This window comes from Diabrotica undecimpunctata, chromosome 1, assembly GCF_040954645.1.
Source record: "Diabrotica undecimpunctata isolate CICGRU chromosome 1, icDiaUnde3, whole genome shotgun sequence".
NCBI classification, from domain to species: Eukaryota; Metazoa; Arthropoda; class Insecta; order Coleoptera; family Chrysomelidae; genus Diabrotica; species Diabrotica undecimpunctata.
Genome location: NC_092803.1, coordinates 192,528,219 through 192,554,870, shown reverse-complemented (window position 1 = coordinate 192,554,870; position 26,652 = coordinate 192,528,219). Strand labels below are relative to the sequence as shown.

At 33.1% G+C, this 26,652-nt stretch overlaps 1 protein-coding gene across 1 annotated transcript in view; it reads right to left on the bottom strand.

Annotated features, from left to right (window-relative positions):
• Positions 1-9,192, bottom strand: part of LOC140441931 (uncharacterized) — a 293,137-nt gene extending 283,945 nt beyond the window's left edge. Inside the window, exon 1 of the mRNA XM_072532940.1 lies at positions 9,008-9,192. The gene's annotated coding sequence lies outside the window, so the exon portion shown is untranslated. The remainder of the gene's footprint in view (positions 1-9,007) is intronic.
• Between the last annotated feature and the right edge of the window lie 17,460 nt (positions 9,193-26,652).

The window sequence follows — 26,652 nt, the reverse complement described above, 5'->3', positions numbered from 1 at the left end:
CACACAATAAAAGTAAAAGTAAAAGAAAAACTAAACGACCCTATTGAAGCTGCCAATGGGATAAGACAGGGAGATTATCTGAGTCTTCTATTATTTAACCTATTATGGATGCAATAATAAAAAAGTAAGAACTAAAAAAGGATACCATATAGAAGAAAAACAAGTTAAAATAATCTGCTATGCAGACGACGCAATACTATTCTCTCAGTGAAGATAATTTACAACGTATACTGCACCAATTTAATATAACCGCCAGAAAATTTAACATATTCATTTCCCTACAAATGACGAAATGCCTGGTTACAACAGCAAATTTACTAAGCTGTAAATTGGAGCTGGAAGGTCAGATAATAGAACAAGTGATGGAGTTTAAATATCTAGGCATCACAACATCTAGCTACGGAAAGCTCAAAACTGAAGTAAAAGATCAAGCGAATAGACCAAACAGAGCCGCAGGCTGCCTAAATGAAACATTATGGAGAAATAAAAATATCGGCAAAGAAACGAAAGGCAGAATTTACAAAACAGTCATCAGACGAATAATGACATACGCAGCAGAAACAAGACCTGACACAGAGAGGACAAAAAGGATGTTAAAAATATCAAAGACGAAAACACTTAGAAAAATTTATGGTAAGACACTATGGGACAGAGCTAGAAGTACAGATATACGACATGAATGCAAGGTGGAGAACATAAAGAACTGGGTAAAGGATAAAAGAGTAAAATGAAACGATCCTAAGAGCCGATTGACAACCAATAAAGTAGTAAAGATGGCAAGAGAGGGTTCCCCAGAAAGACGATCCATAGGAAGACTAAGAAAACGATGAAACGACAGCTTACTAGAGGCACATAAAAAAACAGACAGAGTCATCTCTATATAAAAAGAAGAAAAAGAAGAAGACATAATAGCGTTACTTTTGATTTTGGTTAATTCTTAATCATAAAACGGGACATTAATTTTAGATTGTAATTTTTAGATGGGTAAATCTAAAGATCTTTGTGTTGAGAAAATCTCGTCCATTACTGCTCTAATAGAGAATACAGCACTTAGTCAGAGAGAGGAAAATGTGGTGTATTCCAGTCGTAAGCGAGAAGATTAAGTCAAAAACTGTAAAAACTGTGAAAAGTGAAGCGAATTGTGACGTCAGTTGGGAAGAGCCGGTGTGGCAAAATACCTTCAGTCGCCCCCAGAGCGCAACGAGTTTTAAAAAATTTAGTTGTAACACACAGAAGGCCCACCCATAAAGACTTAAGAAATAAGTTGTAAGAAGCAGGTTACTCAGTACGGGTGGCCACCGTACGCCGAAATTTGTATGGCATGTTAAAAAGCCAAAACTAATACCACAAATGATCAAAAAACACTAAACATAGGTCAAGATCTATAAAGAATGGTCTATTTTGATTGTCGTAACGTAAATTATTACAAATCATTTTATTTTCGCACTTTAAAATTGTTATAATTATTCACAGGTTTTCTTCAGCGATAAAGCCATATTTCAAATTATGAATGACAATGCCTAGTTTTTCCAGAGACGTCCAGGGGAAAAATATGAAAAGGGGTGTGTAATAAATAAAATTAAACATTCCACTTCAGCAATGATATGGTCTGGGATTAGTAGCAAAGGTATGGGACGTTTGTATATCGTAGAAAGAACTATGCGACAAGACCAATATAAAAGGGTTTTGCAGACAAGATTGGTTTCACAAGTGAACGAATGGTTTGGTAACAGCCATAAGATATTTATGCAGGATGGAGATAAAAGTATTAAAAATTTTTTGTTAAAACAAGAAATTCAGGTCTCACCATGGCCCGGCAACTCACCAGACATAAATCATATTAAAAATGAATGAAAAGAGAGTTAGCCAAGGAAATAAATATCAACAAGGTTCAGTTTACCAAAAATTTAAAACAAATCTACCTAGAGATGCCTTTAAAAGAAAAAGAAACAGCAGGCCTAGGAGAGGGGCTGCACTGCTTAAAGCTTTACGTTGTTTTTGTTTAACAAATATGCAAAAAGGATACTACTATCATTTGTGTTATGTTTCTTACTTATAGCTAACATATTTATAACTATAATTAAATATAAAACACAGAAAACTAGAATTTGCTGAGTGAGTCTAATAAATTGAGCAGGGACTTACATTAGAACGTTTTTACTTAATTGTAAGTTTTTTTAAACTATAGTATACAGTCAACCACTGAAATTTTGGTTACCAGTTTATAGAAACTTTCTTTTTTATATTAATTAAAACTTACATTATCATTTATATTTTATACATTTTGTGCCATAAAATTGGTATTTACAAGTTTTCAATATTGTCTTTAGATGTGTTCAAAAATTCAGTTATATCTCCTAATTCACAGCTAAATGCATCAAACTCAGCAAAAATTTTTCGACCGGACTTCGTAAGTGGGTTTTCTTATATAGTTACATATGATTTTCTATAAAAAAAACTGTGTAACTAGAAAGATAGACACCTTCTGAATATGCTTGTCTGCTTGGGACCACTCTTATTGTTTCGCCGGTTTATTCTCTTTGATATGTAGTACCTATTATTGGCGTAATAACGTACTCCACATGCTAATTTTATCTTAACTATGTCTACCTTTTCTATATAACTTTCGGGCTTTAAAACATCCAGTTAAAAATTTGTCGTACAATAATCTTGATTGAATTTTTTTATTTCTTAATTTACACGTGGCCATCTGGTATAAACATTAAATGGTCTACAGAATCCTCATATTTCAAACCAAAGCCTTCATCTGAGTCAAATACGAGTCCTAAGAACATCAGAAGCCCCGTTAGCTTGGAAAATTCAATTACCATTTAAAGCAACAACAAAAGTGAAGTGGAAAATACAAAACTAGTCCCAGACAAGCAGGCCATCGAAATTAGCAAGCATATCTAAGAATGCTTTCCATTCTCATATTAATTTTATTAAGAAGAATACTTTGAAACCATCGATAAATCTGGATCCTTTGAACCCACCAAGAGTTTAACCAATACCTCGAACAGTCGATATCTTCTAGCAACATTAAGGGAACCGGATATCTTGAAAGTCATTAAACTACATATTGCTTTTCTACACGACTAACCTGCTTCAGTATGTTACATAGTATTTACCAACACAAGCGTTAAACTCTTTTTTGCTTCCGAAGGACTTCTCAAGACTAAGAGTTCCTAAGACTGAAGATCTACGAAAAATCCATCTAGAATTTAACGATGCCTATAGAATTGGTCCAACTGAGGTAGAAGCTGATCTTGCTGCTTTTAGGTTCTTTCTCACTTTGGAAAAGATTATTCACCTACAGAATCTACAGGCTGTGTGAAAGTCAAATTTCCCCCAACCAGTTCGGGTTCACAAATGCTGTTGGTACTAGAGAGGCTTTGTTCTCAGTACAAGTCTTATTCCAGAGATTCAGAGACGTCAACTGCGACTTATACGCATGTCTGGTTGATTACGAGAAAGCGTTTGATCGAGTACAGCACGCCAAGATGATGCAAATACTAAAAGAAACAGGAATTAACAACCAAGATCTGAAAATAATTAGAAGTCTCTACTGGAATCAGACAGCAAATTTCAGAGTTGAAGGTGAACACACTGACCATGTGAAAATCATGCGTAGAGTGAGGCAAGGCTGTATTTTATCTCCTCTAATTTTCAATATGTACTCTGAAAGAATATTTATCGAAGCTTTGCACGAAACTGAAAAAAGTATTCTACTAAATGGTTGCTGGCTAAACATCAGATATGCAGATGACACCATAGTATTTGCGGACAACTTAGAAGACCTACAAGCTCTTATGAACAAAATCACGTATTCCAGTCAACAATATGGACTCAATATAAACGTTAAGAAGACAAAGCTTATGATAATTAGCAAGAAAAGAATAACAGAAGGTTAACTCTACGTCAACCAATCCCCTGTAGAAAGAGTGACGCACTACAACTACTTCAGCACCATAATAAATGAAGAATGAACCAACAACCAGGAGATTAGAGCACGCATCGGAAAAGCTAGTTCCACCTTCAATCAGATGGGGGCCTTCTTCAAGAGTCACAACCTCTCTCTTGATACAATAGTAAGAATGCTGCGATGCTACGTCTTCTCTGCCCTTTTTTATGGTGTTGAATCGTGGACCTTGAACGAAGATATGTGTAGAAAACTGAAAGCATTTGAGATGTGGCTATATCGAAGAATGCTTAAGATCTCGTGGACTGACCGAGTCACAAATGAGGAGGTCCTCAGAAGAATAAATAAGAATCAAGAAGTACTGACCACCATCAAATCTCGAAAGTTACAGTTTTTCGGGCATATTATGCGCAAAATGAATCCAGATATACTCTCCTTCAAGCCATCCTACAAGGAAAAATATTTGGAAAACGAGGTCCAGGAAGAAGAAGAACATCTCGGTTAAAGAACCTCAGAATCTGGTTGAATACAACATCTGTGTAGCTTTTCTGCACTGCTGCAGATAAGATAAAGATTGCCATGATGATCGCCAACATTCGTACCCGATAGGCACATCAAGAAGAAGAAGAATTCACCAACAAAAATCAAGGGAAAGTCACTGAAATTACTATTCCGTTGCCTCTCAAAAACGAATTTTTAAATAATATGACGTGTCATGTGTGACTAAAAAAAATCTCAAATTATTATAGTGATGACAACTTTAGCATGGTTTTGATTTATATTCGTTCTATGGATATAAAATAGATGAATTATTTTTGTTTCTAAAGAAATTAGGATTTCCCCCGGTAGTTGCGGTTACAGAGCACTGGCTTAAAGTTAACGAGCCTTTTTTTATACAAAAATATACCGTAATTGCTAGGTATGCTCGTCCAAGTTCAGCTCATAGTGGCAGCCTAATTCTTCCTACAAACAATGATTTCTCTTCTATAACAACCTGATTTTTTAGAACCTGTTAAATTTTTTAGACGACCTGCCCAATAAAAGCAGAAAGATTTTATGCGGTGACTTAAATAATGATTACGTTGTTGCTTGTGCTGCCCAATGATCCTTAGTCATTATATTTTAATTGTATGGTTTTACAATTCACGTTAATTCTCCTACAAGAATTACTAAAACAACACCTACCATAATTGATTATATTGTCTGAGATTTCTTACTTCTTGATGTACGTTCTACAATTATTAATGCAGGACTCTCTGACCATGAAGCCTTATATACCAAGTTTAATATTCTTGACAAACAGTCCTCGAAAACCCAACGTTTAGGTAGGATTTTTTCCGCTCAGAACTCTCATAAATTCCAAAATTTGTGCTTGACTTCTGGGTGATATTTTCCTTCTATGGACGTTGACTATAATTTTAGTAATGTTTTAGATAATTTTGTTTGTATTTTCAATAAGGCATTTCCGTTAATTACTTTTACGTCAAAACATTACAAGTCTTAGACTACCAAAGGTATTCGCATATCCGCCAAGAATATGCGTTTAGTACTGTTCATCAAGAAATCTACTACAAATGTCTTTGTCACTGAATATATCTTTAAGTACAGAGAAACCTATCTGAAACTTATCAAAACAGCTAAAAAATGGAGTATGAGAATCATCTGTCAAGCTTTCAAAATATTGCAAGGGAAAATTGGTCCATAATAAACGATCTAAACGATCTAAAAAACGAAACTAGTGATATACAGAACTCTTATCAAGCCCATCCTTACCTACGCGTCGGAAACATGGACGATGACAAAGAGCGATGAAGAACGTTTAAGATGCTTTGAGCGTAAAATCCTCCGGCATATCTATGGAGGAGTACAGGAAGTCGGATTATAGCGCAGACGCTATAATTTCGAACTTTACTGCCTGTATGACAAACCTGATATTATTGGGTCCATCAAAATAAACCGGCTGTAGTGGTTAGGTCACATAGAGAGAATGAATGAGATGGAGCCGCCAAAACATATTTATAATCAAAGAATAGATGGAGTGAGAAGGAGAGGCAGACCCAGAGCACGATTTAAGGATCAGGTGGAGGTGTCACCTCGGGGGAACAAATACGGGTCTATCCACCTTCTGTTGTCTCCGGGTGCTCTGTAGAGGGCTTCGAATATACTGTCGAGAGCTTCTCTACTTAAGTCCATTTTCGGGTTATGGACTTGGAAAATATTTATCTTCGGTGTCTTGCCTTGAAAAAGGCAGGATATTTCTTACATGACAATTTCTTCGTCGAAAATAAAAACACCAACTTAAGTTGAAACAATTCTCAGCCACAGAGTATAAAAAATAAATGCAGGGAGCAGAGCCCCGAGAGCACTAAGCTCTCGGAGAGCCCGTGAGGAACTGACCTGACTGACCTAAAAAACGCCAATATTTATATGTGCCGTTCGAGCGATAAATAGGGATATCCAGGTCAAGAGCCAATTCGAAGTTTCGAGGCGGGGCGATGCGCATCGAAATGCGCACTAGTCCACAGACTATGGCATTCGATGACAGAGGAAGACTTGAGAATGTTGGAAGTACGAAACTGGAAAGCCAAGGCGAAGAATAGGAGAGAATGGAGACTTATCCTTGAGCAGGCCAAGACCCACCATGGGTTGTGGAGCCAATGATGATGATGAAAAAACGATCTCCGAAATAAAACTAACAGAGCTTAAACATTTTCTCTTTCAAACCCTGCAAATCTAAATGAATACTTCGTTAATGTGAGTAAAAAATATAACATCAGCTATTTTGCCACAACAAGATCCTATTTACTATCTCCCCAGTTCAGAAAAGGTCTCGAATTCATTCTTTAAAAAACCAGTTGATAAATCTAACTGATCCAAACAATCAGTAGTATCAAAAGCAAATCTTCATATACATAGTACTGATGGACTATCCATAAAAATTTTCTTAAAACTCTCAAATAATGTGTTGCAAGTACTGGTCTCACTACTTAACGATTACTTTAAAAAGGTATATTTCCAGAATTCCTAAAGACAGCCATTATTATTCCTCTTTATAAGTGTGATGAAAAATCCTCTGTCTGAAACTATAGACCTATTGCCTTAATACCAATCCTATCCAAAATTATTGAGAGACTTTAAAAGCCCGACTTATGTCCTTTCTCGTTGAAAACAAAATTTTATCACAAAGTCAGTTCGGCTTTTTATTTAATAAATGTACCAGCGATGCTATGTATTCTGTACTACATGAGGTCTATGAATCACGAAACAATAATCTTTATACTGCCACTGTTTTTTGTGACTATGCCAAAGCTTTTGATTTTATAAATCACGACATTTTGATAAAAAAAAACTAAATTTCTACGGAATTCGAGCTATTTCTTTGAATTGGTTCCAATCTTACTTAAGAAATAGGAAACAACTAGTAAGAGCAAATGATACTGACTCTAGTCACAAAATTATTATGTGAAGTACCACAAGGTTCAGTACTGGGTCCTCAACCTTTCCTTATCTTTATCATAAATGACATCACTAACTTATAAATCGTTGGAAAAAAAATTCCTGTTTGCTGATGACATTAGTATTACCTAGAAGAACTCTAATATTGCAACTCTTTATTGCGATTATAACTTCTGATCAACTTAAACTAAAGACCTGGTCCGACTCTAATTTACTCTTTTTTAACGTAGATAAGACAGTAGCATTATCCCATAAAGGAGCTCTTCAAATCTTGCTTCTTAATAACAGCCAGAGCAGTATCGTTGATTCTGTAAAATTTCTTGTTATTTTTTAGACAGCAACCTTAAATGGTCTCTTCATATCGATTTGTTAAGTAAGAAACTAGCCTCAGCCTGCTATGCAATAAGATTTGTTTCGAAGAAAATAAATTAAGCATCCTCCAAAATAACATATTTTGGGGTTCTAGTACAGATGCCCAATCTGATGTTATTTTTAAATTACAAAAAAGAGCAATACGGTATCTTTTTGGTCTCAGTAAAATAACACATTGCAGAAGCTACTTCAAAAATCACGGGATTTTAACTCTACCCTCTGTATATATTCTAGAAATTGTTTGCTTAATTCGTAAACACCTACATGTTTTTCCAGCAAGATCTAATTATGACTACTCCACAAGAAATTCAAGCTTTGATGTGTATTTACCAATCCCGTCCACTGAGTTAGTAAAGAAATCCATATTATATTCGGCAAAAAAAGTATACAACTATCTTCCTTTGCAGCTGGAATCTACAACTTATTTCCTTAAGTTCCGTAAATGTATAAAAGCCTATCTATCTGAAAGGGTATATTATTTAGTGGAAAAGTTTTTTAACGAAAGTACTTACAGTACGTTCAGGTACAAGCAACAAAGTATTTTTATGTATATTTGGATATCACATGCAGCAGCTTAAACTTATTCGTAAATTAGTTCGTTAGTTGTTATTATGCAATTTGCAATTTAGTGAAACTTTGCAATGGATTGTATATTATTATGTTTTATTTTGTGATATTGACGATTAATTTAGTAAATATTAATTGCTATTGTAATTTTTTTGACTTTTTGTAAGCTTTCTCCATAAAATTGTACAATTTTCAGTGACAATAAAGCATCTTTATATTCTATTCTATACAGACTAATATGATAATTAAAATTATATATAAAATAAATTATTAAAGCCAATAATTGAGTGACAAATTATTGGGAAAATTAATTTTACTTTTTTCCTAATTTTTTAAATTCTATTCAAGAAGAAGTCTATGTAGTATAAAACGGGGGTGTAATGTATATAAAAATATATAAAAATATATTCATTTTTTATTTTTCACATTTGAAAAATACTGTTTTAAAATATACATTTAACAAACAAACTAAATATTAATATTTCGTGACAGACAAATTTATTTTGTGTGTTGGGTCTATATAACTAGAATAAATTATGTGATTTATTAACATTATATTTAAAAAAATATTATTACGTATTGTGTATTAAAATTTAACCTAAATACGAATCTTATGTGGAAGTATTTCATTTCATTTATTTTCTTAACCTATTTTAACCCAATTATCCCCATCCAAAATAAAACAAAACTTACGAATATCTCCTTAAAACAAATCCACGATTTAAACACTATCTCTACTGTCTTAAAAATTCATAAACCAACCCACAGGACTGTCAATTGTAAGACTTATAACCCCGAGAACCGTTTCCTTGTGAAATACCGCTATACACAGCGTGCGTTTGTGGGAGTTGCCTCTCGAAAACTCCTCTGAAATACAACCCGCGAAACTCAGCTAGAAACTGAACTCCAAATCGGCGAGGGAGTTTTGTGGAGTTGAGCGCTCCCTACCGGTCAAATCATTCAGAAGCATCACATGAAGCAGAGGTAGCCTTCCAGTGTGGATGTGAGATGTAGACAGATTTGAAAATTTTTGTTTAGTATTCTCGTACCGTGCTATGTGGTTTAATCAACAAGAACTGGTATCACGAGAATTTGACGTTAATTTTCCGAAATCTGAGTTCTTAAGTGTATGTTATTTGTAGGGCTTACATCTAATTTATTGAGGGAAGACAAATATATTCTCTTACTTTGGTAAAAAAAATTTATAAAGATGTAAGTTTTTTTTCCGAAAATGTTATTTTTTTATTATAGTGTAATGATTACTTCGAAGTATATCAAGAGAAGTTGCTGCGTCAAAAAATAAATTAATGTCTAATGATGATGATGATGATGATGATAATAGTATGTTTGGCATGGAAACTAATCCGTTTGTCATCGCTTTTTGAATGATTTACATTGAATTAAAACTTGGTTATAACAAATTTATATATATATATATATATATATATATATATATATATATATATATATATATATATATATATATATACTCAGTGACATTAGAAGTGTTACACCCAGAAGGAATAATTTCTTGAACTTAATTTTTTGGCAACATAATGACTATGCCTATTTAAAACATGCTATAATATCAATACCAATGTTTTATCGTTTCTACTTTTTGTAAAAATAAAGTTTTATCTTTAATTTTTTTGTGAAGAGACCGATTTGTAAAAACCGGTTCGTATAAAAATTTTTAGTTATTATTCCTCAGGCTAATTGTATTCAGTGTAAGAAAATGCCTCGAGTTCGAAGACAACAAAATTACCACCATATTAGCGATTTTGACAGGGGTAGAATTATTGCGTATAGAGATATGGGTTTGTCACATCGCAAAGTTTGTCGTGTTAATTGTACGGTAATGACGGTTATGCGTGTCTGCTTTGTGTGGACAAACGAAGGTAGAGGAACACGAAGAAGACGAACTGGTCAACCGAGGCGTACCACAGAGCGTCAAGATGGGCGCTTTAGATTACTGGCTCTGCGATATCGTTTTGCTAGTGCTTCCTTTGACTGTGGACCACTGTCATCAACATTTGAATTGGTGCAGACGACGGCAGCATTGAGTGGCAGAATGGCGTAACATAGCATTCAGTGATGAGTCACAATTCTGTTTAGGAATGCATGGTAAGACGCCGCCGTGTAGAACGACGAGATACCGGATTTGCTGTTGAGAGGCATGTACACAGGACAGTTCGAGTAATGGTTTGGGGGGCTATCGCCTATGGTAGCCGATCACCACGTGTATTTATTCGAGGCAATATGACAGCTGCGCGATATGATGATGACATCTTACAAACCACTTTACTGCCTTATCTCGACGGCCGTCAAGACGTCATTTTTCAGCAAGACAACGCGCATCCCCATATTGCTCGTCAAACTATGGACTTTCTCCAAGAAGCTGGCGTTAATGTTTTGTCGTAGCCGCTCCGTGCTCCAGATTTAAATCCTATCGAACATGTATGGGATATGATGGAAAGGAGACTGTCCACTTTGCACCTTCCTTCACAGACTCTGGCACAGTGAATACATGAAGTTCAAGTTGTTTGGAATGAGGTGCCACAAGCAGACATCGATCATCTCATTTTGTCAATGCCTAGACGTACACAGGAGTGTATTCAGCTGCGGGGTCGCCAAACACATTATTAACTCTTGAAAAAATTCTGGAGAATGTTATCGTTTTATTCTTGATATAAATCTACCATGTTGCCAAAAAATTAAGTTCAAGAAATTATTCCTTCTGGGTGTAATACTTCTAAGTATAGAATTATATAGGTTCATACCGTCTCAGGACTTGCAACTTAATGTAGAGTCATATGTCGCCATGTTACCAATCCAACGGTAACTTTAACATCTTAACTGTAAATTAGACATAATGTAAACTAAATTTCATTTAATAATTTTTAAAGGGTTTTTACCCACATATTTAGTGGCTACATCCATGTATTAACTAGACACTGATGATGGAATACTTATTCCGAAAACGTTTTGTCAATTCAACATAGCCCAACTGGGTTTTTTATATACCTTTTTATAAAGGATTTTATTCAAAAATTTTTTTAATATATGGTATACAGCCAAATACAGGAACTTTGTTTCCTTGTGGATAATAAAATAATGATTTCTGATAACATGCACTGTACAAAAATTATGAGTCCAACTGAACTATTTAATATATTTTTTTAATGAGAATGTGATAAATTTGTTGGTAGAGTGATCAATGAGAAATCTTCTTTTAAAAATGCACCTGATTTTGTATGAATCAAGTTTGAAATAAAATGTTTCTTGTGTATCTCACTGGAGTCTGGCTACTGTCCACATCCAGGTTAATTATTATATTGGAATTCACGTCCTGATTTGAATAATCATGCTATTAGTAAATCAATGAGAGGAAATTGGTTTGAGATTATTTTCCTTTTATTGAAAGAACTAATGGCATTTTATTTATAAGGTGATTGGACAATAATGCAGTGACTTCGAATGCCTATGGTGTGAAGCCTATGTCTCAAGCAAAATATATTCTAAAGCCAAACACAAACATATTTAAGTACCAAGCCTTTTTCCATTAGTCAGTGTAATAGAGGAATGGTTGGAACTGACCTAATGGACGGAGATGTAAGTTAATATTGGACTATAATACGTTCGAAAAGATGGTGGTAAAAGTTATTTACATGGTTGTTTGATGTATCGAAATGTTTGGATTATTCATCGACCATCTGTGGGTGCAAAAATATCACATATGGAACTGCGCACCAAGGACGTGGAAGACCAGCTACAATAAGAAGTACTATTTCCTTGAACATAATTAGTGATGATTTGAAATATGTTGGAAGAGATCATGAGATCGTCTTTTGATACCCGTTTCAGAGAAAAAAAAAAGAGATGTGCAGTTTAAGAATGTTCATCAATTATTTGTACAATGTGTAAAAAATGTAATGTCGGTTTATATTTGGAATGTATTTTTATCGTTTATCAAAAACAAACAACAAATCTAAATAAATGTTTTTACCATGCATGGTGTAGTAATTTTCTTAAATAGTTTGTGTAATCTTATAAAGATCTAGCTTGCCATATGGTAACATGCATCTTTGAAAAAACTTTTTTAAAAACAATAGATATTTTGATTTAATGTAACTCATTGGGGATTAACTGTAGTAAAAAATCGACAATTTTCGAAAAAAAAAAGAAATTTGGTTTTTATTGGGTTTAAAAAAGTATGACTACTTGAATATGTTTGTTTATCCATGACCCCTCTACGACCTATGACTTAAAATCATTAGATACCTGTGATTAACATATTTTTTACGTATTTATTAGTATTCTAGACAGGGTATTGCTTACGAGATTTTAGTAAACTACATTTGTTCTTAAATTTTAAATCTACTTATAGGTATGCGAAAATACCAAAATATTTGTTTAAAATTATCTTTTCAGAAAATTTCAGATGGTTAATACAATCGGTAAATTATATAATTTTATTTTAATATTATAGATACTATCGCTTAAATATAGGTAAACAAATTATTGTCCAGTTTGTTTAACCAGGCAGTGAACATAATTTGGAAAAGTTAAATAGATTTGGAATAATATCGACATTTTAATGGCACAATTATTTTGATCCAAATACTATTATTTACAATAATATTAATTTTTATGTTTGTGATGGTTATACGCCTTTATTAAATTGACTGTAATAGAATATGATATAGCACATTTGTAATTTAGCTTTAATGAACATTTAGGTACATAAATTGAGAACGATTATACGTTATGGCGAACAATACTGGTAATCAGTAAAACTGGTATTGTTATTGTATTCAAATATATTGCCTAAAATTATACAATAAGCAGCGTTTTCGTGTAATATAATTAATATCAAATAAATAAATGTTCTATTGGGTGTGAATCGCCGATTCTTTGATTATCTAAAGAACAGAGTCCTTAAACAATCATCCTTTCTTCTCAAGTGTCATATATTGCTAAATCAAAAAAAATTATTTGCAGAATTAATTTTTTTACTTATCATACTACTGGCATTAAATATTTAGTTACCAATTAGTTGCATAGGGCCAACGTCTTGTTTAATAAGTACACGTAACTTTGTCTTTGATAAATATATGCCAAGTCGGTTATTGGAGCATTCTCTAGTGAAGAAGAAGAATACAAGCTTTTAGATTCAAATATAGATGTTGGAAAAGTCTCAAATATCTATCATCTATTCTAATCATTTGTAAATACACAAACAGTTTGCTTAACCTTCGGATAGTGATACTAGAGTTTTTTATAAGTTTAGTTGCCTCCGTGTCATAGACCAGCTGGGGCTAAAAACTAGAAATAGGAGCTTGCCTTTGTTCATAATCTTCTATTGCTAAAATCTAAAAAAGATATATGAAGGTACTGAAACATTCTAGTACGTACAATAAATTGTTCAATACTCACATCAAAAAATAATCTACTAAGTCTCTCACGCAGTAATGCCACTACACGAAGGTTAATACAATGAATAGATTTTACCTTGTAGGTATTGAATAAAGGAATTAACACCACATTTACTTTTAGGCGTTTCACTTAAGTATAAAAGTATTCCAAAGAATAAATATTCTTTGGAAATACATAGTAAAAAGTCTTTTAAACGCAGACTGTTTAAAGCTAAAGAGTTTAATAAAGAAAATAAATTGGTTGATCTTCAGAACATTAATAGAATGGCAGCTATGCTAAATAAAATTTAGTACAGAGAGAGCTGTAAAGCAAAAAAGCTAAGACAATTTACTATTAATCAGAAATGTTTAACGTTGTCTTAATAAAAACAAGTTGATATAGTATTCTGTCCAATCTATTTATCTAACCCAGTAAGTCGTTATTAAACAAACTTCTGGCTCAAACTATTTTGAGTCCAGGAATTAATAAGTTAATATTTGAATCACTAAAAGCAACAATATAAAAAATGGAAGGAATTAATAAGCATATACATTGAGCATAGTAGGTAATAGATGGTTTTGAAGATATGGGAGATGACAGAGATTCATATATAGCAGATCATGTTCTAGTTTTTATGGTAAGAGGTTTAAGAAAACAATGGAAATCATCTATTTCATACCAATTTTGTAGTAGAGGTGGTGCAAAAACCCCTTAAATTAAAAACGTGTTGGTGGAAGTCATTTCTAATTTCTTAGAAGCCTCAGCCTGCTATGCAATAAGATCTATTCCGAAGGGAATCAATTTAGCATCTTCCAAAATAATAAATATTTTCTTTGTTCAAGTCTCATCTTCGATATGGTCTTCTTTTTTGGGGTTCTCGAACAGCTGCTCCAATCTGATGTTGTTTTTAAATTTCAAAAAAGAGCAATACATTATCTTTTTGGCCTCAGCAGATAGTAGGTTTGTCCGAAGAACTGAAAATTTAGAGGTAAGTCTGTAAATGGTCCTCATTTGACAGTATTTACTATTTCTTGTACGCCTACATCGCTTGCCAAACTGTTGACACTAGAGTAATCGTCAGAATTGCTATTATCAGAAAGAGCATTTTTCATCACATCCTGATCATCTGAAGGCCTATAGGACTCTTCAGAATTTCAAACGGGTCGGATTCTGAGGATAATAGATGTTAAAATCTTCTTTGTAGCTCAGAAGTAGACGCACGTGGATTTTTCGGAGATGCTGCTGACGGATTTAGATATTCCGATTATGCTGCAGTTGGACTTAAATTGTCTGTGGATATTGCAGGTGGGCTAAGATTTCTCGAGGATGCTGGAAACGGACTTAAATTTTCCAGAGATGCAGCAGTCGGATTGTGATTTTCTGGGGATGCTGCAGGCGAACTTAGATCTTCCAGGGATATTACTTCTTGAACAATTTGTCGATGTGCTTTCTTCTGGCCAAGAGCCATTATTCTACGTGATCTGGAACTCATTCTGACAGGTTTGTTACTCGGATCTGCTATTTAACGATTATCTGAAATAAAATAATCTTGTGTATTTACCGCATACGTATCTATAATTCCGTGACCCACCCGTGGGTCACAACGACTGTGAGGAAAAATTTTAACTCAGGGACGTTGTGACCCACCGGTGAGTCATACACAAAAACACCCAAAACTTAAAAAAAAACACAATATGTTGATATAGGAATAACATTTATTTACATTAAAATAAACAATTATAGCGAAAAAAATTTAAAAAAATGTTATACTTTTATGGATGGATACATAAAACTACCCTTGTCGCGAACGTGTTAATAAATTAAAATAATTTAATTTGTAATAACTGTTTTGTGTTAAATAAAAACAAATATGTAATGTTTCTCTTTAAACCAGGAGTTTAAACGGCGTCCATTTGAAATATTTTAGCAATCTTCTTGTGTATTGTTGTTCAGGAAATCTTTGTTGTAAGTATTTTTTTTTATTCTTTTTTTATAGTTAGTTTCTCCAGTCCTTCAAGTAAAGAAACCTTTATCCACGACTTAGCTCTTTAGTCAAAACACGAGTAACCGTTCGCAAACGTTTCAATTTAGTTGCTTACCCTATCTCCAGCCCAGTATTTGTTTAGTTTTCCCTTTCAACCCCCTATAAGCAATGATATCATAATGTGGATATCGGTGTCTCGTGCGAACACCTAAAAAGAATTATTATTTTAAGAACCATCCACAGTCCGAATTTATTTAAATAAAGACGTTAAAGTGGTTTAAAATAAAGATAAGAAAGATGACTGATAAATAAAATGACTTATAATAAAAAAAACGAAGATAATAAAATGATTTAAAATAAAAATGATAATAAAATATAAGAAAGATGATTTAGCTTTTTTCTTGGCGCGGGAGCTAAACGTTTTTGTTGAGAAATTTAATTTACGGAGGATATTCCGTCTAGTTCATTACGAACCTCTTGAAGACAAATGATTCGATCTAATTTGATTGTATTTGATTAAATTCGTTTTTATGTTGGAACGTTACAAACTACAATTGATTGCAATGAAAATTATATTCTACGTTTGTTTTGACATTTCAAATTTTTTAATTTTTGATGTTTTGAAAAGGATTTCCGGATTAAAAATTAAAATGTCTAAACAAACAGAAAACGTAATTTTTATTACAATCTAATGACATTTAGTCTCGTATAACTACAATGTTTTATATTAATTTATTTTCAAAACAAAAAGTTACCTTACTTGACCTAATTCGTAATTCCAAGAGAGAATAAAATTTTATTTACGACCTAATATAGTTCTACCTTGTCCATATACCAAAGTAGCTCAAGGACCGGCCTACGCCGTATGTGAAATGTAGACGAATTGGATCTTTTTGTTGGTATTCGCTTTTGTAAGATGAATACAGAGTAGAGATCTCTGTAAAAAATTCGAGAGCGTTGTGAGAGAAGTATGTTTTTTCAGTTCGTTAGCAAAAAGTTCGAATTTTTGTTTTGCCTATTGTGAGAGTTTCGCTGATTAATCGTAGGGTCGAGAATTGAATCTGTGTGTATTTAAACTTTCCCTTTAGTGCATTTTTTGTTTTATTTTACTACCTACAATGATTAATAGTTTGTTTTGTATAACAAATTGGTAATCGTTAAAATTTATGGTGCGGTTTTTAACTACAATGAAATTATTTCTCTAAGGCTATTTTATGTGACGTTTTACCACTTAATTGTTTTTTGTGTAATTATTTATCAACAAATCAATTCAAACATATTTTATTTAACGTTAATATTTTGTTAAAAATAGTTCCCAAAAAGCAACTTTTAAATAATTTAATTTGTTTTTGTCATGACAACACTTTATTTTTATATTAGTTATTGAATTTTGAAAACTTTATATACATCTATGAACGTGGAGATAGGTTATGATCTAAAAACTTACTAAAAATCTGCCTCAAGGCTCCGTCATCTTCAACATTCGGGTTATTTAGTGTTAACCCTTAACTGGTGACCCTATTTTTAATTACATAAATAGTTACCATGGGTCTGACAGACTCCTGGATAAAAAAGCTGTTTTTGCCAAGCTGGCACCTAAAAAATGCAATAAAACAGTTTTCAATAATAAAACGATATTGTAATGTCATTTTTATTTAGAAAAAAATCAAACTGTAGGACTCATAACAAAAACAGAAAAAATGGTAAGTCATATTCCAAAAAAAATTAAAAATATACAAACAAATATAATATATGTTAAAAATCTATTCTACCCTGGTACAATTTATACAAATTTTTCGAGAACATTGCAAACATATGGGTTTTTGACACTTTTTAATTATCGACAGATGTACCAATGTTTTCTTATTTCAAGCTTTTCTTCTTCGTTAGCCTTATTTTCGAAAATATCAAGGATACTTCCGATCAGTTCTTTCAGCTGCCTTTGGAATATTGGCATTTAATAAATATCTTCAATGCAAATGTGAGAACACGAGTTCATCGGCCAGGGTTATTCATCGGCCAATTATTTCCGGGAATCAGAGTAAACATAATGTATGAATTTACTCCAGATACGTCTACTATTTTATAAAAAATAGCCATGGGCCATCTACGTGTTCTGCGACTACAGGAATATTTTACACAGTTTTCATCCATCGCGTCTAAATTCCCTTTGGTCAAGTTGTAAAAAAAAATTTTATCTGGTAGTCCATTATCTGCATCTAGTTCTATGGAATGATGCACGGAAGAAATTAATTGTCGCCAGTTACATTTCTATTAATATTGTAAAGATGTTTGACTAACCTTTTAACTGCTTGAGTGGATATGCTCATTCTTCTTTCTTCATTTGTAAGGCTAAATCCATCTGAACCTTTCCCAGAATTAATGTAAGCATTATGTAAATACCCAGTTCGTGCATCAGTCATACATAAGCTTTTAATTCCATATTTACAGAGTTTGTTGGGAATATACATTTTAAAGCGACATCTGCCTCTGACGCCTAGCAGAATTTCGTCTACACACACATTTTTCCCAACCGTATATGCATCTTTTGAATTGTTTACAAATAAGTCAAAGAATTCTTGGATAGCAGCAGCTGAATTATCCCTTGCTCTTTGTTCTCGGTCCGAGGCATCGTCAAATTTTAAGGCGGCCATCAGGGTCAGGAAACGTTTCTGCGACATAACTGCTCTAAATATAGACCGTCTTTTGTCGTTCGTAGCAAACAGACTTCGTACATCCTCATAATTTGACTTATAAATAGAAGTATATAGAAGCAGTCCCAAGAAAGCTCTTAATTATATTTCATCAGTATCAGCCAACTCGGATTTGTCTTTTTTATATTGTTGATATTTTGGCCGAAAAGTTGCGAGTTTTTCGTTAGTTCTCTTGACAACAAGACTATACATATCTGGTGAAAACAATTTATTAAAATAATAAAGACTTTTCTATTTTTGAACGGATTGATGGGAGTACAACAATATTGTAAGCAAGAGTACGGACGTTTCTAGTTGGCTCCTTTTTACTCCACTTATACCTTTTCTTTTTATAGTAATAATTGCTGGAATTGACACACTCTTCTTCATCTAAGCTAGTTATCATTTCTGATTCTTGTTGCTGTTCATTTTCACTTAGTTCTTGTTCACTGTCCGTAAAATGATCACTTTCTATATAATATCCTTGTTCCACATCATCAACAATAATGTCACTGTAATAAACGTGCGGAGTCTATGAGACGCATGGTCACCAGTTAAGGGTTAAATATGGTTTTTGGAATTAACTAATGACTGTTTTACTGCCATTGAGAAGATTGATGGATGCAAGATCGAAGAGCTTTTAGCCTCGTACCGTGTATTATTCATACCAAATTACTAAAACTGTAATAAACATAACATTTGAGTTGCATGTTTTAAGCTGGGTAAAAAAACAATTTATTTTAAATACTTATTTAAGCATCGTATAGAATTCATAAATTTAACCGTTAAGTGGTACGGTGAAATAAAGTTACGTAAATTGTCTAGTGGGGTCTTCACGAACCCCAGACAAAAATATTTTAAAAAATGAATATTGCAATATAGTATAAAATTGTTTAGAAACATTTGAAGCAAACTGTTTTTTTTGTCAGTTTATCTTGGAAAAAGGTGGCATCTTCATTTTCTGACCGGTTCCGATTTAACAGAGGGTGGTGCAGGAAGTGAAGTACCCCGAGTTTTAATATTTTATCTCTTAATTCACGACTAAGTGGTCCATAAGGGCACTCAATATGTGGTTTTACTTAAGCGATTCCAAGATTTGTAAAATATTTCTCCGTGCTACAGTAAGCTTTAAATTAGATATACATACTATAAATGGCAACACTGTGCGCCGTCGACTGTCCACGAACTTCCGTTGCCCCTTCGCCAATAATTTGTCATTATACAGTGGTTATTTATTTTAAAGCAATAACAGCGTAGATTTTTAATATATTTTTGTAAACAACATTTTTTTTATACGCCCGCAGAAAAGGTTTCAATAATAAAATGGTTTTATAATGAACAACAGTGTGTAGATTTATTTTCTGTGTTTTTTAAGGGGAAGACCAATTCCTGGCGTACAGCTAGTTCATAATAGGGGAGAGTGTTGTACCTCGGACCGGGTTGTACCTCAGGTCAGTTGACTTTCTTTCTTACCCACTGCAGATTTCTCTTCGATTTGGTTGAATTAGTGGTTTAATAATATCAGCGGTAGATGGCATCTAAATACACTTATCAAAAAATTGCAGCGTGGTGACTTGCAGAGCGTTTTGTGTTTTGTTTGATCGTAAGTAAATTATTTACCTATTTGTTATCTGTTAAAATCCGCTTCAAATGTAAATATATATATTTTATTATTATCTGTAATGGACAATATATATTTACGCTTGATAATCATGAATGTATTTTTTGTCTAAACGCATAACCTAATATTAGAAAACAAAAAACAGCTGAAATTGTTACGTTGTGTACCTTGGGTCACCGGTAGGTCGTGTACCTTGGACCGGACCAAGGTACAATCTTATTGCGAATTAACATTATTTTGACTTTTATTTAAATTAATTGGTGTGTCTGTTACCAAAAAAACCTTTTATTATTGTTTCAGATAGTCATTTTAAAATGCCGAGAAGTAAAGTGGGTATCAAAAGACCACATTTAAATGCCCAGGATTTAACTGCAGCCGCAAATAAATGCATAAGTGGTGAATTATCAATTAGGGAAGCAGCAAAGTGCTATAACATATCAAAAACCACGCTGATCAGGCACGTAAAATCCTTCAGGCAGTCGGGGGCTTCAGAATTTTCTTATGTTGCTGCCAATAATGTAAAACAAGTTTTTAATAAAGAAGAGGAAGCTGAGTTAAAAATATATCTTCTCACTGCTGCACGCCTCCACTATGGTTTGACGAAAATGGAAGTTCGTACTTTAGCATACCAGTATGCAACTGCAAATAACAAGTCTTACCCGCCTTCTTGGGACCAAAAAAAGATAGCTGGCAAGGAATGGCTGAGGCAGTTTCTTAGAAGACATAAAGATTTATCACTTCGTAAACCAGAACCTACAAGTTTGGCCAGATCAACATCCTTCAATAAAACAAATATATCTTCCTTTTTTAAGAACTTCAAAGAAGCTTTGTCTCGTGGAGATTTTTCCCCAGAAAAAATTTGGAATTGTGACGAGACAGGGTTAACGACTGTCCATGTACCACCAAAAATTGTAGGACCTAAGGGAATAAAACAATTAGGTCAAATGACAAGTGGAGAGCGAGGTCAAAATGTAACCTTGATAGCCTCAATAAATGCAATCGGAAATCATATTCCGCCAATGATGATATTTCCGAGTGTTAATTTTAAGCCTTACATGCTAAAAGGTTGTCCAGTTGGAACTATAGGAGGTGCAAATTCGTCCGGCTGGTCAAACGAAATATTGTTTTTTTTGGAATACCTACAACACTTTAAAAATCATGTGAAACCAACAGTTGAAAATCCAGTTATATTACTTTTGGATAATCACGATAGCCACGTGAATGTGTCATTAATTTCTGTAAGAAGAATGGAATTCTAGCGATAACGTTTCATCCCCACACCAGCCACAAAATGCAACCGCTCGATCGAACAGTTTTTGGACCGATGAAAACTTACTATAATACTGCCTGTAGTGAGTGGATGATTATGCACCCTGGACAACCTATTACGATTTACGATATAGCCGAACTTGCAGGTAAGGCATTTCCAAAAGCATTTACTACATCTAATATCCAGAAGGGATTTGAGGTGAGCGGTCTCTATCCCGTCAATGAAAACATTTTTGAAGATAATGAGTTTCTGTCTTCGTATGTAACTGATCGTCCTTTAAACCAGCTTACTGACAGTCACGAGCAAGTCAATGTTGAACAGGACGGGGAAAAAACTAAAACTACAGTTAATGAAATGAAAGTCTCTACTCCTTCTACCTCAAATATTCGTCAAGCAGGAACTTCAGGAAGTTCTATTACACCTGAAATGTTGCGACCCTATCCAAAGGCACCTGTTCGCAAAAAGAAGTTAGGAAGAGCAAGAGGAAAGTCACGAATACTTACCGATACTCCAGGGAAAGATGAAATAGCTACGCTTAAAAAGGGAAAGACGGTATCATTTGAGAAAGTGCAGGCAGTTACAAAGCAAATAGCGACAGAAGATATACAAAATGTGCCAAAGAGAACTGCTAAGTATGATAGTGAATCAAGTTCAAGTGATGGAGGTACATTTGAGGACTTGGTAACTAGAGAAGAAGAATTATTAAATGACCAAAAAATATATGACTTATCTGAAAATAACGAGATTAAAAAAGGAGACTTTGTTTTAGTGAAAGTGGCAGGGAAGAAATCTTTTGTTTATTATGTTGCCGAGATACTGAACAGTGGAATTAATAATGAACTTAGATATTTACGTAGAATTCTAGATTCCAATAAGTTTATAAACGACTCAACCGAGACTTATGATTTTTTACGCAATGATATTGTACGTAAACTTCCACAACCGCACAAAATAAGCGTAACTGCACGTCACGATGCGCACCTGAAATTTAATGTTAAATTTAGCGGATATAATGTCAAATAAGTTTTTATTTACTAAATTAATCATTAGTTAATCATAATGTTCTGATTATTTTGAGATATTCAATAAAACATTTCAAGATTTGTTTTATTTTTTTAATAACTGACCCAAGGTACAATATAATGCTGGTCCAAGGTACAATATATGCTGGTCCAAGGTACATTACCAGTTTGTACCTTGGGTCAACATGCAAGGGCCTGCTAAAATATATTTTTTAACTAACTACTAAGCTTAAAATGTGTCAATAAAAAGAAAGCATGTAGCCAAATATACAAAGTAACTAATACATTGGATAAACTTTGCAAATATATAATTTTAGGATTTAGAAAAAAGTAAAAACTAAAAATTGACCCAAGGTACAACACTCTCCCCTACTGTTAAAAATTTTGAGAGTTATTACCTTAAAAATTACAGAAAATGTCACGCTCAACAAGTGCCATCAGAAAAAGTTGAGGAAACAGAATACCTGGATACACAATTTAGTGCAACAATCGAGGTAGATTCAGCACGTTAAAATAAAAGCGTTTCTAGGGAGTTAGATGTTAGCGATGTTACTGTTACGGAAAGCAAGGTTACAAGAATTTTAAATATTCAAAAACACAGCAGCTTTATCCAGACGACTACTTTCGAAGAATGGAGTTTTGTGAAACTTTAATAACAATAACAAAGGCTAATTATGAATAAAATTTTATTAAAAACATTTTATTTACCGATGAATATTTTATTTTGTTAGTAGGAATCCTTCCTATACGAGGTATTGGGCGCGGGAAAACGAGCACAGAAGTGTTATTTACCGAACTCAACGTTCTCAAAAAGTTATCGACTATACTGACATTTTGGGAGACCACATATTAGGTCCTCTTTTCATTGAGGGCAACTTGAATAGGAGGGTATACCTTGATTTTTTACAGAATCATGTTCTTTCCGCTATTCTCAATCTTCCTGATGTAAATCTTTAGAATGTTTGGTTCCATCAAGATGGCTGTCAGTTACGATCATTCTATATTAAATAAAAGAAGTCTCTAATTATGTTACAGCAGAAATTTTTACATCTGTCTGCAGAAGTTTTTATGAAATATTGGGATTTATTTTTTATTTTCAATAACAGTGTATTTTTTGTTTTATCTTTTTACAGAAATGCGCTTTTATTTTTAATTCAACCACAAAAAATTGTTCACATTATTAAAAAAAGATACAAATGCACACCACCTTTTAAAGATCAGTTATCAGACTTTTATGTTATAAAAAATGAACGAAGTATACGTAATTAAAACAAAACTCGACGGACGGAGACGCATATTCCATGCGTGATTATGTGTTACTAAATGGTTTTCTTGTTTTCTGTCTAGGAGTCTAGGTGTCGGAGGGAATCGGAGAATTTACCTCGTACGAGTCAATGTTACCGATTTTAGCGTTTTATGTAATTTGCAATATCTAATCCAAAACTTAAAGTACTGTAGATTGTCTACGTAATCGACGTATTTATTGCAGTTAAGTATTGTTATAGCATTGATGATTACTATATTTAGAATTATGTTAAAAATTGCAATTGACCAAAAACGTGTTCTTCGTGAAACTGTATAATTAGCACACAGGTAATCTAGTGCATCTACACCTGCTTTATGGAATATAATAGTCCATATTAATATCAAGTTTATTAGTGGTCTTATCAATTTTTAAATCTTAATGCATTGTAAAGTGCAATGCAACAGTCCTATTTCTCTTGGGCACATGAGAACAAATAGTTATATTTTCATTCCAAGGTCTAAAGATTGGGAAGAGAACTGCTCGTTTTCTATTTTTCAGGAGGAATTTAAGGCTTATTTTGCTTTAAAGTATCTACAATTGTCAAACTTTTCGCTTTCATTACATTACACAGTTCTACGGAGATAAACCAATTATCGCAAGTAATATTTCTATTTTTACCTTCAATTGGCATACCAGTTTTTAATGAGTATATCTCATATATTTTTCCCAAATTTATGTGTTACATTGGTTTAGTGCCTCTTTCCACATATTTATAGTAGCTCTATCAGAATGTCCTTCTTTACCAATATATTTATTGTAATATGACTGTCAATTTGTCCAAATTAATTCCATAGCGTTAAATTTGCAGTGATAAGGAGATTTTGGCTGTGATCTCTTAGTAGCTCATCAACTAAATATATATTGTGTTTTCTGTTCATTTTTGCATGTTTAATAATTTAAGTTTTGTGAGTTTTGCGTCATACTTGATGTTATGAACCAGATAATAATTTTTATTTTAATTAAAACAGTGAAAGGTTACTTCTCCAAAATAACACTATGATATGGATCATTATCCATCTTAGTTATTGATAGCTCTTCTAAATTTAGAATTAATTGTTTATTTATCCATTTAATGAAAACCTAGCATTTTGTATCGTTTTCTTTAGTTTCAAAAAACATTTCTTTTAGTTCTTCTTTTGCGTTTATTGTCGGTATTGCTCTGATGGTTTTACTCATAATTCTTTTGCAATTTGGCCAACCTGTCCGTTTTTTCTTACGAGTTTAAAGGTAGTTTATTTCTACTGCTACCAAGGTCAATACAATTGGGTTGTGATTTACTTCACCCTCGTTTATTGCTTATATCAATGTTCCCATCTATGTAAGCACTACTACTATGGTGTTTTGGCTTTGTTCGAGATTGCGACATAATGTTCTTACCTTACGATTCATCGTCCTCTAAAAACAATTAGGTGAACTTGCGTTTACGTCTCCTATAATGATGGAGGGTTCCTCTGTGTCCAGAAGGACATCAGGTCTTCGTTGAATATTGGATCATGCAGTCTACCATATGCTGATATGATTATCAGCATATGGTTTCTCGTTTTTATCCTCACTATGATGTCTTTTAGACCAGTCTATCGGCTGTAGGAGTTGCTTGGTGTTTAACTCCTTTTTTCACCGAGATCGCAGTGCCTCCTGAGTTGCCCCAGTAGTCATCTATTTAGCCTCAAAATTTTGTTTTTATTTTTTTGTACAGCTTTGTGTCTTGTAACGATATGATCTCTATTTCAAGTGTATTGAAAATCTCGTCTAGAGTTGATGTTGTGTTTGAGCCACACTAAATTCTATTCGCAGATCATCCACTAGGCATAATATTACTTTTCGCCTATACTTTCGATTTTACTTAGTACGCTAGTTTTGAAATATTTGCTTTGTAATTATTACTAGTTTCATTCTATTAATTAACTCTACTAATTAATTAAAATTGGGTACATTTAATTACTTTATTTTTTATTTCTGTGTATATTTTGCCATAATCAGTCAAAGCTCTGCCGAGATATTCGTACATTGTAGTTTTTTTCTAATATTGTTCCAATACTTTTAATCTCTTTACTGTTTTGGTCATCTTTTAGATAAAGTATCATCATTTTTGTTTTATTTAAATTCACCCTTGCTTTTATTTTTATTACTTCTTAAGTCCATTGGCTTAGCAACCTTTGCTTAATATTTATACTGTACTGGTTGCAAGTAAGTTTCTGTATTTAATTATTGTATTAAGATTTTCTACTGTTACTTTCAGATTCTTTATAATTCTGTCTATTATTATGACGAACAACATGATCATCTTTGGTTCTACAACCCTGTGTGGGTCTTGGCCTGTTCAAGAGTCAGTCTCCATTCCCCCCTATCCGTACACCTGGCTTTCCAATCTCTGACCCCTAGATTCCTCAAGACATCTTCGACTAGAGTTTTAAATCTAGATCTTGACCTGTCTCTCTTTCTGGTTCCTGCTGGCTCTTGATATATACATATACATGTCGAACAACAATGGGCTTAAATTATCTTCCTGTTGTATTCTTTTGTCTATTTTGAATTCCCCCATTCTTTTAAAAAAAATACATATCGGTTACATCATTACGCCCAGATAATCAACGTCACTAGTATGATATAAATGCAGAAAAATAACAATTTAAAACCAAAAATTGACCTGTTTCATAATCTGTCTTCAAAGTCGCCTATTATCGAAAAAATTATTTTATTCCATAATTTGGCCTCTCACTCTATAAAGTCATAGCTGTTTATTACCACTTTATAAGCTTTCATGAAAGTCCATTTAAACTTTAGTTCCAATAACACAATTATTTGACTTTAATAAAGTAGATACTATAATGTTGTCCAGAAGTTTATAAAATTAGGTTATGCAATTTGAAGTTGAAGGTAAATTCATAATATTATACCTGATATTTCATCATTTATATTTGTTTTAGAATTAGTTTTATTACTAGTCTTAAAATTATTATTATTCTCATTCTTTTACAACATTTTTTAAACATTGATTTTAAACTTTAGCGTTATAGTCCTACCAGA